This window comes from Aulonocara sp. 'chitande type north' Nkhata Bay, linkage group LG10 (genome assembly GCF_057382095.1).
Source record: "Aulonocara sp. 'chitande type north' Nkhata Bay isolate Kocher_YH1m ecotype deep benthic linkage group LG10, A_spYH_male_GT1.1, whole genome shotgun sequence".
NCBI classification, from domain to species: Eukaryota; Metazoa; Chordata; class Actinopteri; order Cichliformes; family Cichlidae; genus Aulonocara; species Aulonocara sp. 'chitande type north' Nkhata Bay.
The window spans coordinates 26,240,182-26,257,348 of record NC_141353.1 but is presented as its reverse complement, the minus strand read 5'-3'; the positions used below and the strand labels follow the sequence as shown (position 1 = coordinate 26,257,348).

Sequence of the window (17,167 nt, the reverse complement as noted above, 5' to 3'; positions counted from 1 at the left end):
TTGAAACCTATGATGTGGAAAAGTTAGCAAGCGTAATTTTTCCCATTTTGTTATACACGTGTGCTTAAATCCGGGAAATGTTAATCTTTTCTAAGATCCATGGGTTTATCCAACAAGCAGCTAAGTCACCATTATATCTCGGATTCTGTGCGCAACATCTTAATGCAAGAAAACCTAAAACAAAGCAAAGGAAACAAAAACAAAACAAAAAACACAGATGCACTTTTAAGCTCTCTCTGCGTTCACTGCCTCTCAAGTGTCAGACTTCCTAACTTTAGCTGATGCTAACCAACATTAGCGCTTACGGTTGGTATGTAAACACAACTGTCAGCCCTTCACTTTTGGTGCCGACAACATTTTGAGCATTTTCGACAGTGTGTGAAATGGTCGTCATTGGCATTACATGCCAGTAGTGTTCGCTAACTGACTTTACCAGGGATTATATTTATTACAACGTGTGGAAGTGATCGACAAGTATGCTTATGAAAGTGAGTGGTAGGTGTTAGTGGGACTTTACCCTGCACCCATGTGCAGAAGCTTGGCACATAATCTCTAAAGGCATTGAAGCTAATCACAGTGGCATCGGCGTAACTTAGTGCTGAACATCCAGTTCATGGCAAGTCTGCCGTGAACTGGAAACTGGAACACCACTGTCACTTTTCACAGTGAAGCCAGTTTTACATCAACATGTACTGAGAGTGGGTGACCAAAATTAACACCTTCAAACTCAACTGAACTTTGCAGCTGCCCACATGGTCAGATGAGATAAAGAACTATTTGGCCACAATGATAAGAGGTATGTTTGTAGGAGTAAATGTGAGGCTTTCAAACCTAGCATCATTCTCTGAGGTTGTTTTGCTGCCAGTGCACAAAGTGGATGGAATAATGAAGAAGGAGGTCTACCTCAAAATTCTTCAACTTCACATCAAATCAGTAGTTAGATGGGTAAGTGTTGAGTGTTCCAACAGAACAGCAACCACAAACAGAAAACCAAAAACTAGTTTTGGAATGGCTAAAGCAGGCTAAAATTAAGCTTCTGGAAGAGTCTTCCCTAAGCTTTGACCTTAATCCTGCCTCGAATTTGTGGACTATGCCAGGAAACCAACCAGTTTAAATGAACTTTACGAATTCTGCTAAGAAGAGTGTTCAGAAATCTGGCAGACAGAAGCTTGTTGATGAGGTGCAACTTGCACATTTAACCAAATATTCGCAGAGGTGTATATTTATATTTATAACTTTGACCCTGTGCACATTAGTTTCTTAGTTTCTCAGTTTCTTAGTGCATTTCTTGTGGCATTACCAATAAGTTTGATGTGTCTCATGGCCCTCTTCCTACTGAAAAAACAAAAGTTGTATCCAAGATGGCCGACTTCTAAATGGCCACCATGGTCGCCACCCATCTTGAGAAGTATGCCCCCTCACATATACTAATGTGCCACAAACAGGACCAACCATTCCCCTTTTATTACGATGTATCCATATAAATGGCCCACCCTGTACAATATAGAAATGTAGTTGAATGACAAGAAATAAAACACCACCAGTGTCAGTGATCATTTACACCTTTCCCCAGATTGAAGGCAATCAAATATTTGTCCAACCAACAGTTCAAACCTCCCAAAATGGTTACTTAAAAATTAAAATTAAAATGTTTTTAAATATTTAAAAAAAATTTGAATACAATGAGACCACTTACATCTATTCATCAAACAGAACACTGAGTTGCACATCAGACTCAGTTTGCAATTTTCTTTTAGACATCTTTGTTTCCAAGAATAAAGCAAATGTAAGAATTACTTACAAGCTTAAAGCTACAGATTTACCTTTAATTTAATGTATAAGTAATAAAAAAAGTGCAGATAAAAAACTGTTGCAAAGGAACTTTCTACTGTAAAAAAAAAAAGAGGGCATCATTCCATTGAAACAACAGAGATTACAAAGACATTTTAAGTTCTATTCTAAGAACATTTCTAAGAAACTTCTACAAAAGTTTTGTCCTCACATAGAGACACAGTTTCCTTGTTGTGAAAGAAAGAAAAAAATCTGATCAACAAGAAGTGACTCAAAACATAAGAAAACACTATAAGAAGAAGACTAAGACAGGGCCTGTAGCTGTTAAACCATGCTGCACTTTCTTGACTAAAAAAGCACAAACGTTGGTTTAATAATGGACACTGGACTGGTCCACACTGGACATTCTGGACTTTGTTTACACTAATTCGATTAGATGCGTGGTCATCAAATCGAATCACTTCATCACTAAATCACTTTAAGCATATTTGCACTGCACAAGACACTTACAAATGTGGATTGCACAACACTGGACATTATATTTCTTAATTTCCACTTAATACTGTACAGCTGCTGTTATTGTATATATATATATTTATATTTCTTCATACATTCTTATATATTTCTATACTGTGTATTTGTGTATTGTGTATTTTGTTGTACAGTTATTTTATTTTCAACTTTAATTTATATATTTTATCTTATTCTTTCCCAGTTAAATTTACCCTTCATTCTAATTTGTTGTTGTACAGTTATTTCATTTTTAACTTTAATCTTTATATTTTATTTTATTCCTTCCTAGTTAAATTGACCCTTTTTAATTTTCATATTTATTTCCTATTTTATTCATAGTCTTTATTTTCTTTAGGTCACGAGCAGTTGTGTAAGCATTTCACTGCATATCATACTGTGTATGACTGTGTATGTGACAAATAAAATTTGAATTTGAATTTAAATTTGATTTAATGCAAGAAAATTACAATAGAATCACACAACTGTCTTATTGAAGTTACAAGACAAAACTGAACATTTTCTATTTATGGATCAGCTGCATATCTGGCCTAAGTCTTAAAATCACAAAAGTAATCAAGCATGGCTGTAACTTTTGAGTGGTATCATTCATACTGAAGTATGTATTCTGAAGGGTTTTCAAATGAGATACTGATCTCCTGAGATCCAACCCAACCATAGAAATGGGCAGTGCATAAGAAAAGTCAAGAAGAGGGTAAAGGAAGGGTGGGGCAGATGGAGATGAGTGTCAGGTGGAAAAGAGGAAGACCAGTGAGAAGATTCATAGATGTAGTGTAGAAGCATGCTGGATAGGGTGAGATAGAAGCAGATGATCCACTGTGGTGACCCATAAAGGCACCTGCTAGAAGAAGAAGAAATCGTTGGTATAATTTTGGCAAACATATTAAAAATGGACTAAAATGCATGGTAGTTGTTCAAAATTATCTACTTTAAAGTATTTGAGGTGATACAGCTCATAGCACGTTTTGGACTTTGGCAGCTGAACATTTTATCCATTTTGCTCCGACATTGTTCTTCCGCTTTTGCGTCACCTTTTTCTAGCCAACAGTCTTGTTAATGTTTCTGAAAGTGAAGGCTATTTATAGTAGGTGTCTGTGAGTGTGGGGGCTGTATACAAGCCATGGGGATGTGTCCTTCACCACTGCTGTGAACAATGCTCTGTGCCAGACTCACAAACACTTATTTGCAAGAGGGAACTCAGTTAGTGTGGAGAACAGTATACATGCATATAGACTAACACATAAGCACACGGCACATGTGCATGAAAACACACAGGGAAACAAAATCACACTGCAAAGTCAAAGAGAAGAAGGAGCTTTGCAATTGCAGCCTCTATTTTTTTTGTAACTTCAAAGGAAACTCACATCATTGGATGTTATTTGGAAACTAAAAGACTTGTAAAATAAAGTAAGTACACTAAAACTGGGCTACTGTTAACAGATATGAATTTTTAATTGTGTACCTGAAACAGTGGCTTTGACTTCTTGGTTGATTTTAAATATGGAAAATGTAAAAATGTAGCAGTATCACAAGTTAGCTAACAGCCAGTGATAAAGAGGTAAGACAAGCTGCAAGTGATGTCGAGGGTTCATGGATAAGTGGTATACAGTGTGGGAAATTTTTTTTTGATTGCCTGCTGAATTTGTAAGTTTGCTCATGTACAAAGAAATGAACAGTCTTAGTTTTACCGTACTTTCATTTTAATGGAGAGAGACAGAATATCTACCCAAAATCCTGAAAACACGTTACATGAAAGTTATTAATTGAGGTGCACGTCACTGAGTGTTTCATTGAAACAACCCAGAAACAATAGGTGTGGATCCTACGAGGTAGAGAGGCGGAGTAATTAGTAAGGTTGTGTGAAGTGATGCAGAAGTATCCACATGGCAGCCATGAAAAAAACTGGTCAAATTCTCCAAAAAATGCATTTCAGTGCTTTCTTTATTACCTTACCAATACATAGGATACACTGGACCATCTTTTATGGAAGCAGAGATGTCTTTGCACAACAGACCATTCAGAAAAATGTCAAAGGTAATTTTTACATAACCAGTTAATAGAATCAGCGTCTTCTGAAGTTGTCACCTTGTAATAAGAGCATTTTTTTTAAAACTCTAGAAATAAAGATTAAGATTTAAGTTTAAAATGATGAAGTTCATTACACTATATATAATTTATGTCCTCAGTTTGAAAGCTGCTGTATAGCAGACTTTGGGATTATCATTCATAAATTTTATCTCTGTCACAGAAAGCCTTAAGAAAGGCAAAACTCCAATTCCACCCAGTTCCATCAGTAATGAAGTAATATTTTTCACCAGTGGTTCTTTTGTATAAGAGCTCCATGAAACATTCTCTCCACCCCAGGGAAGAGGGTAACACTACCTGGGTCTGGGTGCAGTTTCCCCCTCCAGGGGCAAGGGTACCTAGACCTGGGGCTTAGAGTACGCTTGGGGAGTGTGATTGTGTGTACAGTGTCTATTTATGTCTGTCTCCAGGTTGGGTGAGTGTTGAGTATTTGCATATGAGAGCACGAGGGTGGGAATGGATGTTTGTATCTGTGTGTGCCTGTTTGTCTGTGTCTAAATGTCAGGTCGGGTATCAGACACCACATCTCAGGCCCTCCAAGGTATGGAGGCTATCTCCCCCCACCATTCCCCTGCCAGTGGCAGATGCCCTCAGACATCGGTGCATTGGTGGTTCTTTGTGTCTGGGCATGGGCGTCCAGGTACCTACCGGCTCACTCCTGGTGGCTGCTTGTCGGGGCCTGGAGCCTGGGGCTCGCTCGGGCCCCTTCGGGGGGTGGGGTGCCCTCGGACTCTCGGCCTGGGGCTCGGTCACTCTGGCACAGCTCACGGGCACGTCACTGCAACCCCCCACCCCCTGGCTTCTGCTTCGCGGCTGCTGAGTGATCCCTCATCTGTGGCTCTCCTCAGCTCTTTCTGGGACAGTGGCGCGGCTGCCCCTCTGTTGGTCTTCCTTGGTCTCTTGTGCTCTGGGGGCCTCTGGATGTCTGGAGTCTTGATCTCCTCCATACCTGCTTCATGCTCTGGAGGACGGGGCTGTGGACCCCCACACCCTCTAGCAGATCATTACATGAAGGAACCTTTTAAAAACAAGTGCATTCATGCTCACAGGTGTACACACGGGTGCTCACACACACAAACTACACCCTTTTTGGCTCCTACCTCAAAGCACACTGTCTGCTGTCGATCTTACGTGCTGCACAATAATGTTTAATATTTAGTATTTACTGTTATATTCCCATAGATCATCGTAATGGTGTTGTTTATTATATTGCTCTTTTTTCTGCTTGTTTTCTCTTTTTTCTTTCTCAACAGGTGATCCAGATGATCGATATACGGTATGTATTTTTTCTCTGCTTATTTTGTTGGTTTTTTGCCCTTTATCACCATTCCTCTTCCCCGCTGTTTTTCTTTCCCTCTTTCTTTCTCCCCTTTTCGTTTCCCCAGTTAAGTCTGTCCCGTATTTAGCAGGTTAAAATAAAATAAATAATAAAAGGCGAATCAAATAGACCAATACGGCAAGGCTGGGTTGGTCGATGTGGTAAAGTAAATCCGTTGGGCATCTTTCTTTGCCTTTAGACAATAATTCTGATGGCAAAAGAGCCAAACGGGACAGTCAAAAAAAAAAAAAAAAGGATCTCCATGAAACAAAATTTTTGGAACACCTTAGGTAAAATACTTAAAGTACAGTATGTCTATAGGCTTTGAGTTTTCCAGATCGTGGTCGTTTTAAATGCTTAAGTTTAAGGCAACTGGACTTTTTTTTAAACAATATTTGTTTAAACAGCACTTACAAAATTATAGCAATCACAAAACTGCACAATTACTTTAATGTGAACAGAGCAGCACAAGAATCAAAGACAAAGTTTACACTGAACAAAGCACTGAAATCCCAAAATAAACAGATATCTTAATATTTCACTTCAGGATCATCTGAGGATCATCTTCAGTTCAGAGCAGAGGGGATACAGCTTCAAGAACCAAAAAAAGAAGTCCAAAAGCCTTCAGCTCCAGCGTTACAGACCGTGTAAGGTATGCTTTTTGTTGTCTCTTCTCAGGACATTTCACACCCATGTCAACAAATTACACATTATTAAAGGAGCCTCATGTAAGTGCAGTTGAATTCTCTGAACACAGTTCTCTTTTTCTGACTTGTTATTATTTCCCCTTAATATCTTTATTTAACTACATGGTGTTTTCTATTAGCTTCAATGAAAAATTAATTACAAAAGAGATCTTTCTTTCTTTCTTTCTTTCCCAGATAACCTTAAACTAAATCAACAAATCCAAATCAACCTTATAGCCCCTGACCCCCGAGAAAAATGTACTATAAAGCATAATTAATCTGGAGTAATAATGAATCTTTGTAAATATCCAATAAGCATGATTTACTAAAGAGCCATATGTAGATATAGATGTGTTCACAGGTCAAACATAAGTACAAATAATAGGTTGGACTGCAAGTACAGTGCAAGTAAATATAAGTTTTTGGTAAGTTCTGCTTTGAAGATGACAGATATTTGTAGTTGTGAAAATATGAAAAATATGAAAAAAAAAAATTTTTTTGGAGGAGGTGTATGTATACACTGTCATGGGGCTTGATGTATTATTATAAGTCAAGTTGTTTTATCAACTTACAGTGTCTTAATATGACAGTTTCTTAATAGGCCCAATAGCATATTAAAAAACCCCACTACTGTTAAGCCGGATCAAGAACACCAGCAGAGGGCAGTACAGGAAGGCAGCTGAGGGTCACAAGCTCTTCTAAATCTTTTTTTTTTTTTTTTTTTTGCTGTAACTGGAGAAAACAGAAAGGCTCAGATTTTTACAATCTGATATCCTACTTATTATCAATAATAATGACTGGACAGTTTGTCTATAAGATCTCCTGCCTTTTCCCTTTACTTTGTCATCTGGTGCCAATGGTGCTTAAAGGTTAATAAAAAATGCTGTAATATTTGTTAAGATTGTATCAGTTAGATAAGATAAGGTTCAATGGAAATTTAAAAGGCTATCTGATATGCTTCTTCTGCTGGTTTACAACAATTGCACTTATTCATTATTAGATAGGGTCGTGATTTTAGAATTTAATAAGATTGATTGATTGAATCTTTATTTTGAACATGTTGAAAAGTATAAAAAAAAATAGAATTAAAAGAGACAAATGAACAAAGCAAACAAAAGGAAAACGAGCAACCACAACTCCAAATAACGTCCATGTTCAAAAAGGAGCAGGAAGAAGCATAAGCTTATTTAATCCCACCCCTTTTCCACTATCTAGTATCAATAGACTACAGAAATACCTCCTTGCAATTACATTATATGTTATGTGTAATTTTTTTTTTTAAATATATACACATATATGTTTCTATCTATCCATACATACGTATATACACACATACGCACATATACACATTGTCAATAACCCCATTAACACCTCAAGGATACACAGCCTACAATTATATATATATATATATATATATATATATATACATACCCATACCAACAAACCCGTGCATGCGCACACACATGAAAATATTAGACAAGAACACCCTATCAAATCTCTACCTTTTCCCTGTACCCTGTAAAAACCATATCCTTAAACCGCTTTTTAAACTGCGCCATGCTTGGACATTGCTTCATATCTTTACTTAGTCTGTTCCACAGCTTCACTCCACACACAGAGATGCAAAAACTTTTTAATGTTGTACGGATACGAGGATGTTTTAAATTTAATTCCCCCCTCAAATTGTATCCCCGTTCCCTTTTAGAAAACATTTTTAGAATATTGTCAGGAAGCAGGTTATTTATTGCTTTATATATAATTTGTGCTGTGAGAAAATGAACCAGATCTGTGAATTTTAGAATTTTTGATTTTAAGAATAGTGGATTTGTATGATCTCTGTAACCAGTTTTATGGATTATCCTTATGGCCCTTTTTTGTAATATAAAGATTGATGATAGCGAACATTTGTAAGTATTGCCCCAAACCTCTGCACAGTAATTCAAATACGGTGCAATCAGGGAACAATAGAGAATGTGGAGTGATTTGTGGTCCAGAATGTGTTTTACTTTACTCAAGATTGAGACACTTCTTGAAATTTTGTTATGTATATGATTTATATGAGACTTCCAGTTTAATTTATCATCTATAATCACACCAAGAAACTTATGTTCAAGTACTCTTTCAATTTCCACACCATCTACATGAATCTGCACTTCAAATTCAAATTCAAATTCAAATTTTATTTGTCACGTACACAGTCATACACAGTACGATATGTAGTGAAATGCTTGGACAACTGCTCGTGACCTAAAGAGAACAAAAAAGGAAAGGCTATGAATAAGATAGGAAATAAATATGAAAAATTAAAAAGGGTAAATTTAACTAGGAAGGAATAAAATATAAATTAAGGTTAAAAATGAAATAACTGTACAACACAAATTAGAATGAAGGGTAAATTTAACTGGGAAGAATAAGATAAAATATATAAATTAAAGTTGAAAATAAAATAACTGTACAACAAAATACACAATACACAATATAGAACTATATAAGAATGTATGAAGAAATCTAAATATAAATAAATATATACACAATAACAGCAGCTGTACAAGTATTAACTGGAAATGAAGAATATAGTGACCAGTGTTGTGCAAAACCAAAGTCCAGAAAGTCCAGTGTGTGTGTAAGAACTGTATGTGTGGGTCAGTACTGTGTGGTGGTGTGATTGAGAGACCGTATCGCCTGCGGGAAGAAGCTCCTCCTCAGTCTCTCTGTGTTGGTCTTCAGGGAGCGGAATCGCTTTCCTGACCTCAGCAGAGAGAACAGTCTGTTGTTGGGATGGCTGAGGTCCTTCACGATCTTCCTGGCCTTGGTCCGGCACCGCCTGCTGTAGATTGAGTGCAGGTCAGGGAGCTCGGAGCGGATGGTGCGCTCAGCTGACCGCACAACCCTCTGTAGAGCTCGTCTGTCCTGCATGGTGCTGTTCCCGAACCAGGTTAAGATGTTTCCCGCCAGGATGCTCTCTATGGTGCACGAGTAAAAGTTCCTGAGCACCTTGGAGGGCAGTTGGAAGTCTCTCAAGCGTCTGAGGTGGTAGAGACGCTGTCGGGCCTTTTTCACCACGGTGTTGATGTGACAGGACCATGACAGGTCCTGCGTGATGTGAACTCCGAGGTATTTGAAGCTGTCCACTCTCTCCACTGGGCACTCGTTGATGACGGGGGTCTGGTAGTTCCTCTCCTGCTTAGTGCTGAAGTCCACTATCAGCTCCTTTGTCTTACTGACGTTTAGAAGGAGGTTGTTCCTCTGGCACCAGTTCTCCAGATTCCTAATCTCCTTCAGGTAGGCCGTCTCGTTGTTATCAGAGATCAGGCCCACCACGACGGTGTCGTCAGCAAACTTGATGATGGTGGTGGAGCTGGTAGTGGCCACACAGTCATATGTGTACAAAGAGTACAGCAGGGGGCTCAGAACACACCCCTGGGGGGCTCCAGTGCTGAGAGTGGTGGAGGCTGAGACATGTCCGCCCATCCTTACTGCCTGTGGTCTGCCAGTTAGGAAGTTGGAGATCCACTGACACATAGATGAGCTGAGTCCCAGATGCTCCAGCTTGGTGGTGAGTGTGGAGGGAATTATGGTATTAAATGCAGAGCTGTAGTCTATGAAGAGCATTTTAACATAATTCCCCCTTCTAGTGTCCAAGTGAGTGAGTGATGTGTGGAGGAGATGAGAGATGGCATCGTCTGTGGAACGATTTGGACGGTAAGCGAACTGTAGTGGGTCCAGTGTGTCTGGTAGTGAAGAAATGATGAAGTCTCTGACCAGGCGTTCAAAGCACTTCATCACTACTGAGGTGAGGGCTACAGGGCGATAGTCATTGAGAGAAGCAGGGTGGGGTTTCTTCGGGACAGGAACAATGATGGACTCTTTGAAGCATGTGGGGATCACCGACTGAGATAAAGAGATGTTGAATATCTCAGTGAACACAGGAGCTAGCTGGTATGCGCAGTCTCTTAGGATACGACCTGGGATGCCGTCTGGTCCTGCTGCTTTCCTGGTGTTCACTCTTTTGAAGGCTCTCCTTACTTCATGCTCGGAGATGACGAGCACGTTTCCGGTGCTGGCAGTATCTTCCTGTCTGCAGCCGTTAGCGCCGCTAACACTAGCATTGTTGGAGACCTTAGTTGCAGCCTCGAAGCGAGCATAGAAAGTGTTCAGCTCGTCTGCCAAAGTCACGGCCGCGTTCGTCATACCGGTTGTTGGTGTTTTATAGTCCGTTATTGTCCTTAGTCCCCGCCACAGGCTCCTAGAGTCACTCTGTTGGAGTTGTGACTCTAGTTTCCTCCCGTAGCGCTGCTTCGCCTCTTTCACCGCCCTCCGCACGTTATATGACGCGGCTTTGTACGGGTCCATGTCCCCCGTCTTGAGTCCCGTGTTGTAGGCAGCGGTGCGGGATCTCAGAGCGTCGCGGATGGTTTTATCCACCCACGGCTTCTGGTTGGGAAACGTTGTGATAGTCTTTGTCTCCACGGTATCATCCGCTAGTTTCCCGATGAATCCCACAACCGCTTCCGTAAACACGTTGACGTCATCGTCGGAGCTGTTTCTGAACATGCCCCAGTCTGCGTCATCGAGTGCGTCCTGTAACGCGGCCACCGATTGATCCGTCCAGCGCGTGACCTTCCTCTGAACCGGAACTTCCTGTTTCAGCCTTTGTTTATATTTTGGCATGAGGAAGATGGCGGCGTGATCAGATTTGCCAAACGGAGGGCGGGATTGTGCCTTGTAGCCGTCCTTGACCGTAGTGTAGCAGTGGTCCAGTGTCCTTTCACCCCTGGTGGGGCAGGTGATGTGTTGATAAAAGTTCGGCGCTGCGCGTTTGAGGTTGGCGCTATTAAAGTCCCCCGTCACAATAAGCGCAGCGTCCCGGTGTTGTGTCTGGTGCTGTGTGAGTGCCTCATGCAGCTCGCATAAGGCGGTGACCGTGTCCGCTTGTGGTGGAATATAAACGGCACTTACAATGACCGATGTAAATTCCCGAGGTAGATAAAAAGGACGACACATGATGGACAGTAGTTCCAGATTTGGTGTGCAGGAGCGTGTGAGAGGAACAACGTTCGCACTGTTGCACCAGTTGTTGTTCACCATTAAACACACGCCGCCTCCCCTTGACTTCCCCGAGTCCCGTGTCCTGTCCATGCGGTGAACCGAGAAGAACTCGGCCGGCTGGATGGCGTGGTCCGGCACCGCTGGGTTCAGCCATGTCTCGGTGAAGCAGAGGAGATTGCAGTCCCGAATGTCTCTCTGGAACTTTATCCTGGCCCTGAGGTCGTCAAGCTTGTTCTCCAGTGACTGGACGTTGGCGAGCAGGATGCTAGGCAGAGGTATGCGGTGTGCACGAGCTCTCAGCCTGTTCCTGACGCCGGCTCGCTTCCCTCTAGGCCGCCGCCGCTTCCCTTTGTTCTCCCTCGAGATCTCACTCGGCCAGCTCGGATCCGGAGTTAAAAACTTCGAATTGTGAGTACATTGTATACCAATAGAAACAAGAGTGTCACTGTCATACCTAATGTACCCAATGGTGATGATTTTGCCGATTTAGAAACGCTGAAAACTAACTTAAAAAACAAAGACAAAGAAAAAGTCGTCGGAGCAGTCGTGACGGCAGCCGACCTCACCGGCGCCATCTTAAAAAAGGGACTTGTGCATTTCTAAGGGAATTCCCAAATAAGATAATTTTAGTTTTACTTAGATTTAGCGATAGTTTGTTCCTGTTAAACCATTTTTTAATTTTGCACATTTCTGAAGTAATTGTATCCAGCAGCTCCTTTAGATTCCCCCCAGAACAAAAAATATTTGTGTCATCTGCAAATAATACTAATTTTAATATATCAGATGCCTTACAAATATCATTTATATAAATAATAAATAATTTTGGACCCAGTACAGAGCCTTGTGGAACACCACAAGCAATGTCCAAGCATGATGAGGAATGGACACCCAGCTTCACAAATTGTTTCCGGTCACTTAAATAATTTTTCACCCATTGCAGTACAACCCCCCTAATCCCATACCGTTCCAGTTTATTAATTAATATGTCATGATTGATTGTGTCGAATGCTTTCTTGAGATCCAGAAATACTCCAGCTGCATACTGTTTCTGATCTATAGCATTCGTAATCTCCTCAATTGATTCGATTAATGCCAGAGATGTTGATCTTTTTGATCTGAATCCATATTGACTGTCAGAGAGTAATTTATATTTATCTAAGAATTTGTCTAATCGTTTATTAAACAGGTTTTCTAGGATTTTGGAGAATTGTGGTAGTAAAGAAACAGGCCTGTAATTTGTGAAGTGGCGTCTATCCCCGGTTTTATACAGCGGCACAAATTTAGCTATTTTCATTTTGTTTGGCACTTTTCCCGTCTGAAATGATAAGTTGCAAATATATGTTAGAGGTCCTACAATTCCTTCAATGACCTTCTTGACGATTTTCATGTCAATATCATTACAATCAGTAGATGTTTTATATTTACACATGTGTACAATGTCAATTATTTCTTTTTCCTGCACTGATGTGAGGAACATTGAGTTAGGGTTCCTATCAATCAGGTTTTCACTACAGTCTACTGATGGCAGTGACTCAGGAATTTGTTTGTTTGGTCCAATATTTACAAAATAATGATTAAAGCTGTTGACCTTATCAGCAGTGTTTTCCATAATATTGCCATTATCGATAAAGTATTGTGGATAACTTTGTTGTCCAGAATTATTTTTAATGATACCGTTTAAAACATCCCATATTCCTTTCATATTATGTTTATTGTTGTTCAATATTTTACTATAATACTCCTTTCTACATACACGTATAATATTGGTCAACTTATTTTTGTATTTTTTATATTTATTTTCAGCATCTTTTGTTCTTTGTTTTAGGTATTCCCTATAGAGTGTATTTTTCTTTTTACATGCATTTTGTAAACCCTTAGTGAGCCATGGTCTATCTGAATATTTGTGCTTTCTGTTGTATTTTATTGTTGGACAGTTTTTATCGTACAACTCCATGAATATTCTTAAAAATATGCCATATGCAATATCAATATCAGCTTCTTTGTACACATTGTCCCAGTCCTGATTTAATAGATCGTTCTTAAATGCAGTCATAGTTTCTTCTGTCCTTACACGTCTGTATCTCAGTTGTTCTTCATGCTGATTTTTCTTATAATTAGTGTCATAAACTGCAAAAACTGGTAGGTGATCACTGATGTCATTAATTAATAATCCGCTCACAATGTTGTTTTCCATATTGTTAGTGAAAATATTGTCAAGTAAGGTGGCACAATGTGGTGTAATTCTGCTAGGCCTGGTTATTTTAGGATGTAAACTCAAACTGTACATAGTGTTTAGGAATTCGTCGGTCATTTTATGCTTTTTTGGATTCAACAGGTCAATATTAAAATCACCACAGATAAACATAACTTTTTGATTTGTTTTAGAGAATATTTCCTCTATGAAGTCATTAAATACTTGAATACTAGAGCCAGGTGTTCTATATATACAGCTAATTATTACATTTTTTTTCTTTTTCCTTATAAATTTCAATTGTTATACATTCTAGTAAATTATCAATTACAGTTGTCATACTTTCTACCACCTTGTAGTTTAGGTTTTTATCCACATACACAGCTACTCCCCCTCCACTCTTGTTCCTTCTATTTACAAAATTCACTTCATATCCCTCCAGTCCAAAGTCCATTCCTTTCTCCGCATTGATCCATGTTTCAGAAATGGCAATAATTCCAAATGGATTTGTCAACTCATTTAGATATTCCTTTATATTGTTGAAGTTGGCATACAGACTTCTGCTATTAAAATGGATTATTGATAATTTATTTTCCGTGTTGATGGTGTGCTTAAACTGTTCATCAGTGAAGTAGCAGCAGTTACAGCTGATGTTGTAGAAGAAATTATTTTCCGGGTCTATATCCTTTTCTAAGTCTAGAACATTATGGTCTGTGTATCGAAATGTTCTCAGTTCCAGATTATCATAAAGAGAATTCCAATGAGTCATGTTGATATTGTTGCCGGATGCAGATGAAGTTCTTTTGGACTGTGCCATGTGTTGTGTTGTGTGTCACGTCACATGTGTATTCATACCTCCAGAGTAAGTTGACCTCAGTATTTGTCCAGCTCTTCCATATTTCTGATGACCAACACTTTGGCTTGTTCCGGTGTTCCATTGAGTTTAATGAATACTTTGCAGTTGGTGGTCCATGTATTTTGAATTTTTCCCTGTTTCTTCAAGTAACGTGCTTTCCTGGCAATGTCCGCATTTCTTTTTATCAGATGTTCGTTCATGAAGACATCGGATCCTTTCAGTTTCTTTCCTTGTTTTAACAGTGCTGTTTTCTGTTTGCAAATCTCACAATGATGGCTGGTTTGTTACTGTCATTTTTTCGGGGTAGAGGGTGGCAAGCCTCAATGTTGTTATAATCCACTTCCACACCTTTGGACCGTAGAAAGGTAACCACTTGATGCTCCGTGGAGTTGACATCTTCCTCTCCTGGCCCTCCTACATTGTCAGTGGCGACCGCCCGGGCGTATGACCGGGGTTTGATGCGAAGCCCCGTGATGATAACATCGTTCATCCGGGTGTACTGCTCCAAATCCGCCACTCTGTTCTCCAGGTACGCCAGCCGCCGATCCTTCTCGGCGTTCTGGATGCGGAGAGCCTTAACTTCCTCGACCAGGTCCAGGATGGCTTTCTGCTGCAGTTTGACAGTAGAAATCTCCTCTGTCATAAACTCCAGCGACTTCTTAATATCGTCTCCTTCCTCGGCTGACAGAACTTTTTTCGGGCCCATGCTGAGAGACGCTCTTGTAGCTTTGCCGTGACGACCGGCTAGCTAGTTGATGCTAGCGTCCTTCCTCTCACTCACCGCTACGGTTCAAAAACATCAACTTATGGGTTTTCGAGAGGTCGCAAATGACGAGCCACCACAGGTTTAGTGCGCTGATCTTCAAAAAAGTCTCGAAAGTTAGAAAGACGTCAAATAGGTGTTGTAAAAATGCTTTATATCTTTCTAGTGCCGAGAGCTCGAAAAAACACTCCTCTTCACGCCGCCATGTTTGGCGATCATTAAGTTAATTTAAAAAAATAAACAAAAAAGGTTTATGTAATTTATGTATTTATTTGGTTTTACTGTCATGTTCATGATGTCAGTACAAGCAAGTGAAAATAGTAACCCACGCATCCATCCATCCATCTTCTGCCACATATCCAGGTTCAGCCTCTCTCTCACCCTGGCCACCTCCCAGCTTATCCAAGGGGAAACAGAGATATAATCCCTGGAGTGAGTCCTGGGTCTGCCCTGGGGCCTCCTCGCAGTAGGACATGCCTGGAATACCGATTGAGTCCACGAGGCATCCTTGTCATCCTTGTCAAACTACCGTAAAAGGCTCCTTTCGATGTGGAGGAGCAGCGGCTCTCCAAATCCCTCTCAAATGGCCGAGCTCATGACCCTGTCTCTAAGGGAGAACTCACCCACCCTACAAAGGAAACTCTACCGCTTCTATTCGTGATTTTGTTCTTTTGGTCACCTAGAGCTCATGAACACAGGTGAGGGTGGACAACGTAGACTGACAGATACATCAACAGTTTCACTTTTATGCTCACCTTTCTCTTCACCACAACAGATCATACAGCCACCCCAATCCATCCGACAGTCTCACACTCCACTCTCCCCACACTCGTGAACAAGAACCTGAGATACTTAAACTCTTCCACTTTGGGTAGTAAGTCAATATTCTGTCCATAAAAAGTATGAACAGAATCAATGACAGGGAACCCCTGAAGGAGTCCAAAACCCACCAGAAAAAAAAGATCAGACTTTCTGCAAACCAATACAAACCAAGCTCTACATGGACATAATGGGGTGTAGCATTGGGCCAGACATCCCATACTCCCAAAGGACCCCCTCTTCTCCAAGTCCACCAAACTCCCACTCACTCTCAATTATACTTGAGAGGATGAAGAGTTGGTCCAGTGTTTCACAAGAGTCACCCTGAATTCCTCAAGTTTCTGAATGTTATTGGGCTATCCTGGCTAACACGTGTCTGCAATTTCGTGGGGAGTCTGGGGCAGTGCCTATGGATTGGCAAACTGGGGTGACAGTTCCCCTGTGGAGGATGTGTTCCAGCTACAGGGAGATCACACTCCTTAGGAAATGCCAGGGTAACCTCAGATTCAAGAGGAACAATGCGGTTTTCTTCCTGGTTGTGGAAAAATAGTCATCAGTTTTAAAAAATCACAAAGTAAACTGATCTCTATTCTTGCTCTTGGAATAGTATTCTATCCTGTAAAGGTTGTCTGTTTCCATTATTTCTCTAAAACACTGCTTTGGCCGACCTGTATGATGTAGAAGATTTCAGAAGACTGGACTACAACTATTATGGGCTTGATAAAGCAAATTAGCACATCTGGAAAATCCATTTGGTTGACTGAAGGAGTTAAAAACACTACTTTAATATTTGTTTACAACTTTTATTCTATCTGTAAATATTCTGTCATACTGCCAACAAAACACTGGAGCCAAAAGAAGACCAGTTAACAGATTTTGTTGCAAATAAACAGGTTATCACACCCAAAGCTTGGGAACCAAGAAATGCAACAGGTCAGAAATTTTTGGAGCTGGGATTCTGCCAGAGAGGAGAGGCTAGTCAGAGCAAGGCTAATATCTGGACAAACAAAGTGATTAATAATTCTTTAAAATTGTTTGACGTAAGTTCTTACTTGATTCTGTCTTCTTGGCAAACAGG

The 17,167-nt window shown here is 40.2% G+C and overlaps 1 pseudogene; it reads right to left on the bottom strand.

Moving 5' to 3' along the window:
- Window positions 1-13,019: 13,019 nt before the first annotated feature.
- LOC147321000 (uncharacterized) lies at window positions 13,020-15,314 on the bottom strand (annotated as a pseudogene).
- Window positions 15,315-17,167: the final 1,853 nt, after the last annotated feature.